This window comes from Carassius auratus, chromosome 14, assembly GCF_003368295.1.
Source record: "Carassius auratus strain Wakin chromosome 14, ASM336829v1, whole genome shotgun sequence".
Taxonomy (NCBI): Eukaryota; Metazoa; Chordata; class Actinopteri; order Cypriniformes; family Cyprinidae; genus Carassius; species Carassius auratus.
In genome coordinates this window covers 2,731,287-2,742,351 of record NC_039256.1, presented here as the reverse complement: position 1 = coordinate 2,742,351, position 11,065 = coordinate 2,731,287, and the positions used below count along the sequence as shown (strand labels likewise).

General features: G+C 34.5%; 1 protein-coding gene across 1 annotated transcript in view; it reads left to right on the top strand.

The window, feature by feature from the left end:
• The first annotated feature begins 10,861 nt into the window (after window positions 1-10,861).
• Window positions 10,862-11,065, top strand: part of LOC113113426 (NACHT, LRR and PYD domains-containing protein 12-like) — a 47,510-nt gene continuing 47,306 nt past the window's right edge. Inside the window, exon 1 of the mRNA XM_026279606.1 lies at window positions 10,862-11,050. The gene's annotated coding sequence lies outside the window, so the exon portion shown is untranslated. The remainder of the gene's footprint in view (window positions 11,051-11,065) is intronic.

Here is an 11,065-nt window from a genome sequence, read left to right as displayed (position 1 = left end):
TTTTGTAACAACTTTTTAAAAAAGTAAAATACAGCAGACACTTCACGTAGTAGAAATTCTAAACAAGTCTGTACATCTGTAAATACAAACTCAAAACTACAATATACAGAATATGTATAATTACAATATACACTATATATATATATATATATATATATATATATATATATATATATATATATATATATATATAATTACAGAAAAAATATTTCATTTCAAAATAAAACAATAATTAATCTGTCAAATAAAAAGGTACTGCAATTTCATAAAGTTTAATGATGAAAATTTATTAAGAAAATGCAAAAAAAAAAAAAAAAAAGTTCACAAAATGTTAATACCATTGTTAATTGATCACCCTCATGCCATGCCAATACCTGTTAGGACTTGCCTTTGTTGGAAGACGAATTAAGATATTTTTAATGAAATCTGTGCGCTTTCTGTCCCTCCTTTTACAGCCTAAGCAACTAGCACTTTCAAGGCCCAGAAAAGAATTCCTTAAAGTAATCCAATAGATTTCAGTGGTTTAAGCTCAGTTTTATGAATCATTGCTAGAGTTTCAAACCATTTTATTAAATAGTTTTCTCCATCACGTTTACAAGAACATGACAGCACATGCTTCTTGTTTGAACACGAAAGCAGATACTGTTGCATGTAAACAATTATACAAACCTCTATAGTCACTTGGATTACTTTGAATGTCTTTTACTTCCTTTCTGGACCTTGAAAGTGCTAGTTGTGTTGGCTTTCAAAGGAGGGACAGAAAGCTTACAGATTTCATTAAAAATAACTTGGCAGGTTTTTTAGGTTTAGAGCAACATGAGGTTGATTATCTAACAAAATAATTTGTATTTTGGGTAAACTAACAGTAAGACTTTTCACATTAATAATCCCCCATAAATTCGGAAATAACTTCAAAACATGAAATCTTTTTGAAAATAGGTGTAAGGCCATCAATACAGAGAACTTAGAAAAGAAAAACTGTAAAAAAAAAAAAAAAAAAAAAAAAAAAAAAAACACTTTGGTAGGAATACACAACATTACTTAAACAACATCTTTAACAATGTATTTTTAAGGGAGTGCACTCTTGCACTGCACATATACATTCCAATGTTCATCAGCAACCGCTGAATTACCTCAAAAGTCTATTTGAGGTTTTTTGGGTAGTTTATGTTAAGAGCATAAAGCAATCCCATCATGTATGTCACCAAGTCCTCGGAGAACAACTGCTTCCTCTATAACAAGGGGCACATCATAAGAGTCACATGGAATGGGGTCTGTCACATCTTCCACCACTGTGATGATTCCTAGTGTCAAGTCAAATCAAGTCAAGTCACCTTTATTTATATAGTGCTTTAAACAAAATGCATTGCTTCCAAGCAACTGAACAACATTCATCTGGAAAACAGTGTATCAAAATAATAGTTAAATTCAGTTCATCATTGAATTCAGTGATGTCATCTCTGTTCAGTTTAAATAGCGTCTGTGCATTTAATTGCAATCAAGTCAATGATATCGCTGTAGATGAAGTGACCCAACTAAGCAAGCCAGAGGCGACAGCGGCAAGGAACCGAAACTCCATCTGTGATAGAATGTAGAAAAAAACCTTCGGAGAAACCAGGCTCAGTTGGGGGCCAGTTCTCCTCTGACCAGACGAAACCAGTAGTTCAATTCCAGACTGCAGCAAAGTCAGATTGTGCAGAAGAATCATCTGTTTCCTGTGGTCTTGTCCTGGTGGTCCTCTGAGACAAGGTCTTTACAGGAGATCTGTATCTGGGGCTCTAGTTGTCCTGGTCCCCGCTGTCTTTCGGGGCAGTAGAGGTCCTTTCTAGGTGCTGATCCACCATCTGGTCTGGATACGTACTGGATCCGGGTGACTGCAGTGACCCTCTGATCTGGATAGTGATCGGAACAAGAGAGAAACAGACAAATATTAGCGTAGATGCCATTCTTCTAATGATGTAGCAAGTACATAGGGTGTTATGTGAAGTGTTTCCGGTTCCGGTTTACCTAATGAATGCAGCCTAAAAATCCTTTAACGGATTTGGATATTAAAAGCATATTAGTATGTAATGCGTATGCCAGGTTAAAGAGATGGGTCTTTAATCTAGATTTAAACTGCAAGAGTGTGTCTGACTCCCGAACAATGTTAGGTAAGTTATTCCAGAGTTTAGACGCCAAATAGGAAAAGGATCTGCTGCCCGCAGTTGATTTTGATATTCTACGTATTATCAAATTGCCTGTGTTTTGAGAACGTAGTGAATGTGGAGGATTATAATGTAAAAGGAGCTCATTCAAAAAATTCAAATACTGAGCATAGGCCGTAATTTAGATATATCTTTGGCCCTGATCATGCCCCTGGTCGTTTCTTCTTCAGAATCTGTATGCTGCATTAAAAAATTACAAACTTCAAAATGTACTTTCAAATATACAACACTGAAGCTCAAAGACTTAAACACAACATAAGTATTATTGTTAAGTGCTACCTTCATGACAAGTGGTGTTTGAATACTCATTTCAATCACTTTGAGAATATCTCTAAATTATTCTCTAATATTTCTCTAAATAAAGTTTATTTTGGATAGTAATTGTTTTTCATGGGGATGTAAGGAAATTTCAGCATTTACAAGGGCTAGTATGTGAATTTTTTTTTTTTTTTTGTATATAATTTTTTTCTTCTCCAGTGTGAATAAATTATCATCCAAATGCAATGGTTTTATCACTGAGAGTCCATGAAAATTCATTTTTAAGATGTCCCCAAGGGAAACAATTACAGTGCAAAGAGTGCTACTGCTGATATTACATTGTCCTATACTATAGCCTCTGCTATATTTAATCTCATACATACTCCATCCACATAGTTAGAAATAAAGGGATAGTTCACTTTAAAATGAAAATTCTGTCATCATATACTCACACTCATGTTGTTTCAAACCTGTATTCTTTGAATTTCTTTCTTCTGCTGAACACAAAAGATGATATTTTGAAGAATGTCAGTAACAAAACAGTTAACTGGTCCCATTGACTTCCACAATACAAATACAAATACAAATACTTATATTACTTATAATACTTATATTGTAATACTTGTATTTCTGCCCCCCTCACTTCTGAAAAGATGGCTACGCCCCTGTCAGATGGAGTAGGCGGTGCTGGATGAGAAGGTAGGGTGCTAATAAGGCCTTGCAGAAGCAGAACCGATGAGCCATTTTCTAATATCCATTTTTTATGCTAGCATCCAGGGCTGCTGCTGGACAAATGGGTGCCCTAAGCAGGACTGTATTGTTGTGCCTCCCTTCCACAAATATGATGGAAAAAAAAACGCACCTACTATAGGGGTGAAAATAGAACTTTAATAAAATAAAAGAATATATCTAAATAAATGTATAAATTGTATTGTTTACCAATTAAAATTGTACCCCTTGACATTTACCTATGGCTATAAATTTACAGTGTTTCTAAGTCATTTTATAGTCTCAAGCATTCAGAAGTCATGCAGAAATCATAAAATTAAGTAGTTTTATTATGATAAAACCATGGTTTATTTTTGTAAGGGTTTAGCCAATTACCCTTTAGCTTCCTTTGCAGGTATTTGTAATAACATGTTATGTACATAAATTGTTAATTAAGTATTAGCCCACATTATGTATTCTTAACAGTTTTATTAACCAATTATTATTACCTGATTGTTTTTATATAATACATTTTAAGTTTGTAGTTTTAACAACAGCAATAACAAAAAATATTACAGTATAAAATAATAAATTTAATAAATTATTATTTGAAGTAACAAAACCATGGTTAATTTGCAATTACTATGGCTAGAAGAACGATGGTTTTTGGTGTTATGCTTGTTAAATCTATGCTTAATTTTCATAAAGGAAGCTGGAAAATCACAGAAAATAGTAGATGCGTTGGTGATGGTGAAATTTTTTTCTGACATTAAAACTCATTATTAACGTCAACAGCCAAAAAAAAAAAAAAGGCCTCGTTTTTACCCAAATGATTTACGATTTATTTAAAGAAATATTAAAAATGTGAGCTTCACATTAGCGTTTGAGCCCATTCGGTATACTTATTTTATTGAATGGACGTTAAATACAAAGTCAGTCATATTAAAGGTCCCCTTCTTCGTGATTCCATGTTTTAAACTTTAGTTATTGTGTAATGTTGTTGTTAGAGTATAACTAATATCTGTAAAATTCTAAAGCTCAAAGTTCAATGCCAAGCGAGATATTTGATTTAACAGAATTCGCCAACAAAAAACGACCTGTTTCGACTACAGCCCTCTAGTTCCTGTAGTAATGACGTCACTAAAACAGTTTTTTGACTAACCACCGCCCACATGAATTCACAAACAGGGGGGCGTGGTCTTGTTGTGCTCCGACGGAGAAGAAGGAAGAGCTGCGTTTGTTTTTGCCATGTCTTTGAAACGCTGTTATTTTCATCTCTGAGTCCAATCATCTTTGTTTGGGCATCCCAGGGACGCTGTACTTGGAGATTAATGGTTACAATTTATGTATAACTCGGTTCCGGAAATTTATAATCCACATGTAAAACTATGTGCAGCAAATTTAGCTGAGGATAGCTTGCTGAGGACAACTTTCTCAATCAGTTTAATACAGGATTCGCACAAAGATTATTCTTGAAAGATGGAGCAGTTCCCTCCCAGCCGGCACATGACCGACCTTCAACGTTGAAATATGGTTGAAATAAGGTCAGTTGTGGTTTCAACGTTGAAACAACGTTGATTCAACGTTTAAAGCTGAATGGTTGAAAAACATCCAGCACATGACCAACTTTCAATGTTGAAATATGGTTGAAATAAGGTCAGTTGTGGTTTCAACGTTGAAACAACGTTGATTCAACGTTTAAAGCTGAATGGTTGAAAAACATCCAGCACATGACCAACTTTCAATGTTGAAATATGGTTGAAATAAGGTCAGTTGTGGTTTCAACGTTGAAACAACGTTGATTCAACGTTTAAAGATGAACTGTTGAAAAACTTCCAGCACATGACCAACTTTCAACATTGAAATATGGCTGAAATAAGGTCAGTTGTTTTAATGAAACAACGTTAAAAATGTTTAATGCTAAATGGTAGTTAAAGGTTAACAAGCTTTTAAATTATTTATATTAAATTATTTAAATTAATTAATTATTTTAATAGCATTTTAAAATATTTTAGTCATGATACCTATTCTAAAATCTAAAGGTATATGTTAAATATTATCATCATTAACAACAATAAAACTATATACATTTCGCTGCTTTATCACACTGAAACAACTCCCATTGGTAGTTGTATTTTATTACTTCTATCATGATTGGTTAATCTGGCTGTCATTCAGGAAACTGGACAATGAATCGGTTCGCGCCTTTCTACATTTAAAAATATGACCGTTATTGTCGTCTTTCTGTGAGTGAGGCGGCTAACTGTGAGCTGCTGCTCGTTATAACTGACTGCTCTATCGGTCCCGAATTATTTCATATTTGCCTGTACATTTTTTATTTATTTTGAGCGAATTTGAGTCGTGACATGTCAATGGAGAACAAAAACTGTGAACACAAGAAGGGTCAGGTGTTCTGCGAGGTCCTGAAAACATCCTGGCAAAATGAGGTAAGAAAATCGCTAACGTTATCTTTATTATCTTTTGAAAATAGTAAAGTATTACCAGAGTTTACAAATGGGTAGTTTAAAGGACATGATATCTGCAGATGAATAAATACCCGTGTGTCTATTTTTGCATTGCTTTATCACAGCTGATCAAGTTAGGTGTTCACCTAATGTGTTGCTGGTAAGAGATTTAGAGATGGTTTAGAGATTTTCCCATATTTTCCTGATATGTATCCCATGCATTAGGTGTGTTATATATGTTTGTATGCTTATAATAGTTTCAAAGTGTTTTCTGAAACATATAAGTGCAAATGTCTGTATTTAAATAATATAATTTTAATGAATTAATGAAAATGAATAAATAAATAAAAGGATTGTTTAAAGCCATGGTTCTCAAAGTGTCAGGCCCCCTCTAGTTGTTATGCAGGTGAATCACTAAATTAAACTAATTAATGTTAATATATTTTAACTTAATCTTTGAGTAAGTTTTTTTTTTTTGCACATTTAAGTATGTTAGAGTTAAAGTACAGTACAGTTTTGTAACTTTTGTTACATAATTACATTTAAAATTACATTTTAATTTAAACTTTTTTTTATTTACCTGTGTATGTAAGCACAGTTGTAGTGTTAATGTTCAAACATGGTAAAGTGTCTGACAACAATAAATATTCTTATTAGAATAAAACTGCCTCATTTTTTAACTGTAGAGCTGTAGCTGAATAGTTTGGTCTACTACGCTGCTGAAATGTAATGTTGGTCATTATGGTGCAACTTAATATTTAATAACAAATATTTTCTGAAGTGGTACTTGGTATAAAAAGTTTGAGAACCAGTGGTTTAAAGAAATGCTATAATATGAAATCCTGCTTTTTAAGAACTTTTCAGTAAACCATTTCTTCTTTCCCCTTGTAGAGTCATCAAGGATCCAGTTTATTCTTGAAACATTGGTAAGAAATTGTTCTTCTGCTACATTGCACTGTCACTTCTGCTAGAGATGCTTTGACCTTTTGTGATAGGTTTTGATTGTACTTAGTTTATAAAAAATTTACTGAATTAGATTTTATTTGTTTTACTACACTGTATTACTAGTGTTTTGATTAAAACAGTGTAACTTGGGGTTCTGAAAACACTGCTTGTGAATAATTTGTTAATATTGTAAATTTTCATCTGAATACATTAAATAAGTGTTTAATGAATAGTGTTGTCCACTTTGTTTCCAACCTCACTGTTACTGAACTGTAAAGTGAAAATATTGTGTGATTTATTTTGCATTCAGTTTTCAGTTAAATATATTTCACAATATCAAAGTTATTGTGAAACATTGTGGACATACCTAAACAAACTGGTTAAATCTTATGTTCCCTCCAGAAGTTTGCCCTCTGCAAGTGAACGACGCCTTGTGGTGCCATCCCAAAGAGGTTCAAAATCACTCTCACGGTCCTTTTCCTGGACTGTGCCCAGCTGCTGGAATCACCTCCCAATCTCAATCCGAACTGCTGAGTCTCTACTCATTTTCAAGAAACATTTTAAGACTCATCTTTTTCACCGGAACTTAACCAACTAATGCTAGCACTTTTCCTTCTTTTCTTGTCTTTCATATTAAAAAAAAAAAAAAAAAACCTGACTATGCGTTCTGTGCTAGACTAACTGAGACTTGTTATGGCACTTCTATACTGTTGTTGTTCGCTTGTACTCCTGACTGCTTCTGTTATTCTCATTTGTAAGTGGCTTTGGATAAAAGCGTCTGTTAAATGATTAAATGTAAATGTTTATACAGGACGGTACAGAAAGTGCACAAGTGGGAGAGAGTGGAGGGGACGGCATCAGAATGGATCTAGCGCTGGGACACTTTCAAGGATCACCCGAAGCACAACCACACTGTATACACTAAGGCTGCTGTTTCTAACATTTTAGAGTGCCCTGCGGTAGAAATCTCATTCTGCATTCCCCACGGTAAAGAAGACACAGTCCGGGGGGGTTCCCATTAGAAATCAACTGGTGGAAGGTTCCCTGCTCGAACTGTTCAACACATTTTCACTGCACAAATGTGCACAACTTGAAATGAGACACATTACTAAAACATGTTTTTGACAGAAACTGTAGTTTTCCACCAAAATAAAAGATCCACTGGTTTCAGTCATAAAGGTACAAGGGTTTGTCTTGTAAGTGCTGAAAAAAATATGCATTTTTGTGCTGAATTATTTTACAAAAACCTTTAAATATTATTGTATTTGGATTGTTCTACTACCTGTTTTTAGCATTACCTCCATGCATACTCTGCATAATAAAGTGTGGGATTATTTTCATCTGTTTTATTCAGTATGTTTCCAAAATTTAACTGCTGTTTGACAATTTTGAGCATGTGGTCGTTTATTGAAGTTGTTTGTAAAGCCATTGCTGCCAGTCATTAGATTTTTAGCCTTGCATGTACATTGTTGATCTAAATGCCAACTAGGATCTAGGTGTATTTACACACGGTGCAAGGTACGACGGGGAAACAACGTCGTGTTATCAACGCTGATCAACTTTTCAAAATCAACACCTCATTCAGCTTTCATCCCAGGGCTGCAGCACGACCCTAATTCACCCATAATGCAGGTAAGACGGTGAAACAGCGTCGCGATTTCAACGGTGAATCCACGTCGTGATTTCAACGTTGATCCAATTTGCAAAATCGAAAGGTTATTCAACGTTGATTCAACGTCGGGATTTCAACAGTGAATCAGCGTTGTGATTTCAACCGTACATCAACGTCACGATTTCAACGGTGAATCAACGTCGTGATTTCAACGTTGATCCAATTTGCAAAATCGAAAGGTTTTTCAACGTTGATTCAACCATGGTACCTGACGTTGTTTCAACGTTGAATCAACGTTGAAATGCCGGCTGGGCTCTTTGTCTGGAGAAGGCGTTGTTTATGGACCACAACCGGTAAGTGTATTTTATTATTTAAGTTGGTGCGTTTAACAGTTTCTGTAACTTATTACACAAAGGGCAACGCTGTTTAGCTTTGTTAACTAGATGTTGGGGCTGCGCAAAAACGAATGCGATGTTCATGCGCATCTCGTCAGTAAAAACGCTCCTGTTACTATAAATACATCTCCAGCACGTGTGTTGTAGTCCAATCACGTTACCCTGAGGGCAGCCTGTGCTCAGCTGCTGTCGAATCACAGCACAGGAACCGCTGGCCCAATCAGAACTTGTTACGTATTTCTGAAGGAGAGGCTTCATAAAACAAGGAAGTCATCCGCCCGTTTTATTACAGTGAAAACAGAGGTATACAGATAGGTGAATTGTGTGAAAAATACTGTGTTTTTTTACACGCTAAACATGAACACATGTTATATTGTACACTGTAAACACAATCAAAGCTTCAAAAAAGTGCCTAAAACGGGACCTTTAAAAATATTTTATGGCATGACACCCACATCTGGTACTTCACTGAAAAGACTTCACTGAAAAGACGTTTTATACATAATTAATAGGCAGGTCGGTAGCTTTATTGTCATTTAACTCTACATGCAATTTCGTTCCACTGGGTCATAAATACTGTATACTAAGTAAAGAATGTACTACTGAACAGAATCAGTAACAAAAAAATATAATAAAAATAAAAAAATAATTATATATGTATATATATATATCCCTCTATGGTACGGAGTTGCCATATGGCAACAATTAATTTATACCCATTTATTTGTTATTCTGAAAAAATATAATGTGTGACATATAATGTGTGACACGCATCTACTAAGCTAGTGGCCAAAAACACTTTTCTTAAAAAGATAATACTTGGAAGTGCAGGATAAAACTCTTGCTTTCTGTTGACGTGCAATAAATATTGAAAGTTATGTACTTGTCTGTTCTACTCATTTCAACTGACTTGTGAAAACTGAAAAAAAAAGTACAAATTCTCTGACATGTAGCAACTTTTTTTATTTATTTATTTTTTTTTTTTTACAGTAACGCAAATAGTTACTTTCCCTGGTAACGAGTTACTTTTATTATAGAGTAATTCAGTTACTAACTCAGTTACTTTTTGGAACAAGTAGTGAGTAACTATAACTAATTACTTTTTTAAAGTAACGTTCCCAACACTGCTGAAGTGCACTTGAGCAAGGCACTGAACCCCCAGTTGCTCCCCGGGCGTTGGATCTATAGCTGCCCACTGCTCCGGGTGTGTGTTCATGGTGTGTTCAGAGCACCAATTCCGAGTATGGGTTACCATACTTGGCAAATGTCACAACATTCACTTTTTACTTTATTTCAGGGAGCCTTTATATTATTTCGTAATACCTGTATTTTATGTTCTCATGTTCTACATGGTATTAGTGCATGTTTCAAGCTACCATACATTTACTTAACTTGTATAAAATCCTTTCAAAAAGACTTGTTTTTGTTGTTGGAAACTTTGTGGATGTAAAACAATAAACATTTGATGAATTGGTATGCATATATGGTACAAAAGCGCATTTTTTTGTCTGTATGCAAGCATTATTATAGTACTTTTAAGTACTGTTTGAAGGTTAAATCATAGGAACCTACTTACTTTTTGTTTGCATGAGTTCCAAGTATAAAAATCTATCAATATCTAAAAGAAATGTCAATTTAAATAGAAAAGATAATCATAATCTAATAGAAAAACTACATTTTTGGCCATTTTCCATTGTGGTACACTGTTGCCATATGGCAACGTTTTCCTAAATAATAATATATATAATGAAAGATTCTAAAGCATACATTCAAATATAGAACTAACTGCACTATAGGGGACTGACAGTGCCATATACATTGATAATGCACATGGTGATGAGCGGCATCTAAATTAAATGAATGCACTTATTAAGTGGTGGCCAAAAATAAAATTATTTAACATTATAAATAAATGGTGTTATTGCAGTATCCCTATCTTTAAACTGACTTTAGGCTATTTGGCTACTTTGCCCATCGCCCATTATACTGTAGTTCAACTAACGTGATCTATAAAGGTGCAAAATGCATGTACTTGCACATATTTGAGAATCGAGATTGTTAACACGTCTGGAAATATTTCGAATAAAAGGATCAATTACCCAGGGCACCAATTCTTCGCAATCTGTTCCTGCATGTAACATAGTTAAGATCGTCTGCTTCAAATCTGTTCTACAAAACCATAACTCCTGTTGAATTTGAAGTGTCTGGCTTGAGAATGAGCGATCGAATGGCGTGACGTCATCATCGCTCGCGGCACAAATAAAAAGTGAAAGTAAATGTTCAGATTGACATTTCGCTATTTAAACAGCCAGAATCGATTCTATACTACCATACGGAGGATAAAGGTGTTTCATAAAAACACTTTATAAAGCAAAGTCATACATTTCGTTGGAACATCGCGTGGTAACCTGATAGAAAAGCGGTGGATTTTGTGAGTCTGTATGTAATTGAACACTGATCAAGGTGAGTGTTCAGGTC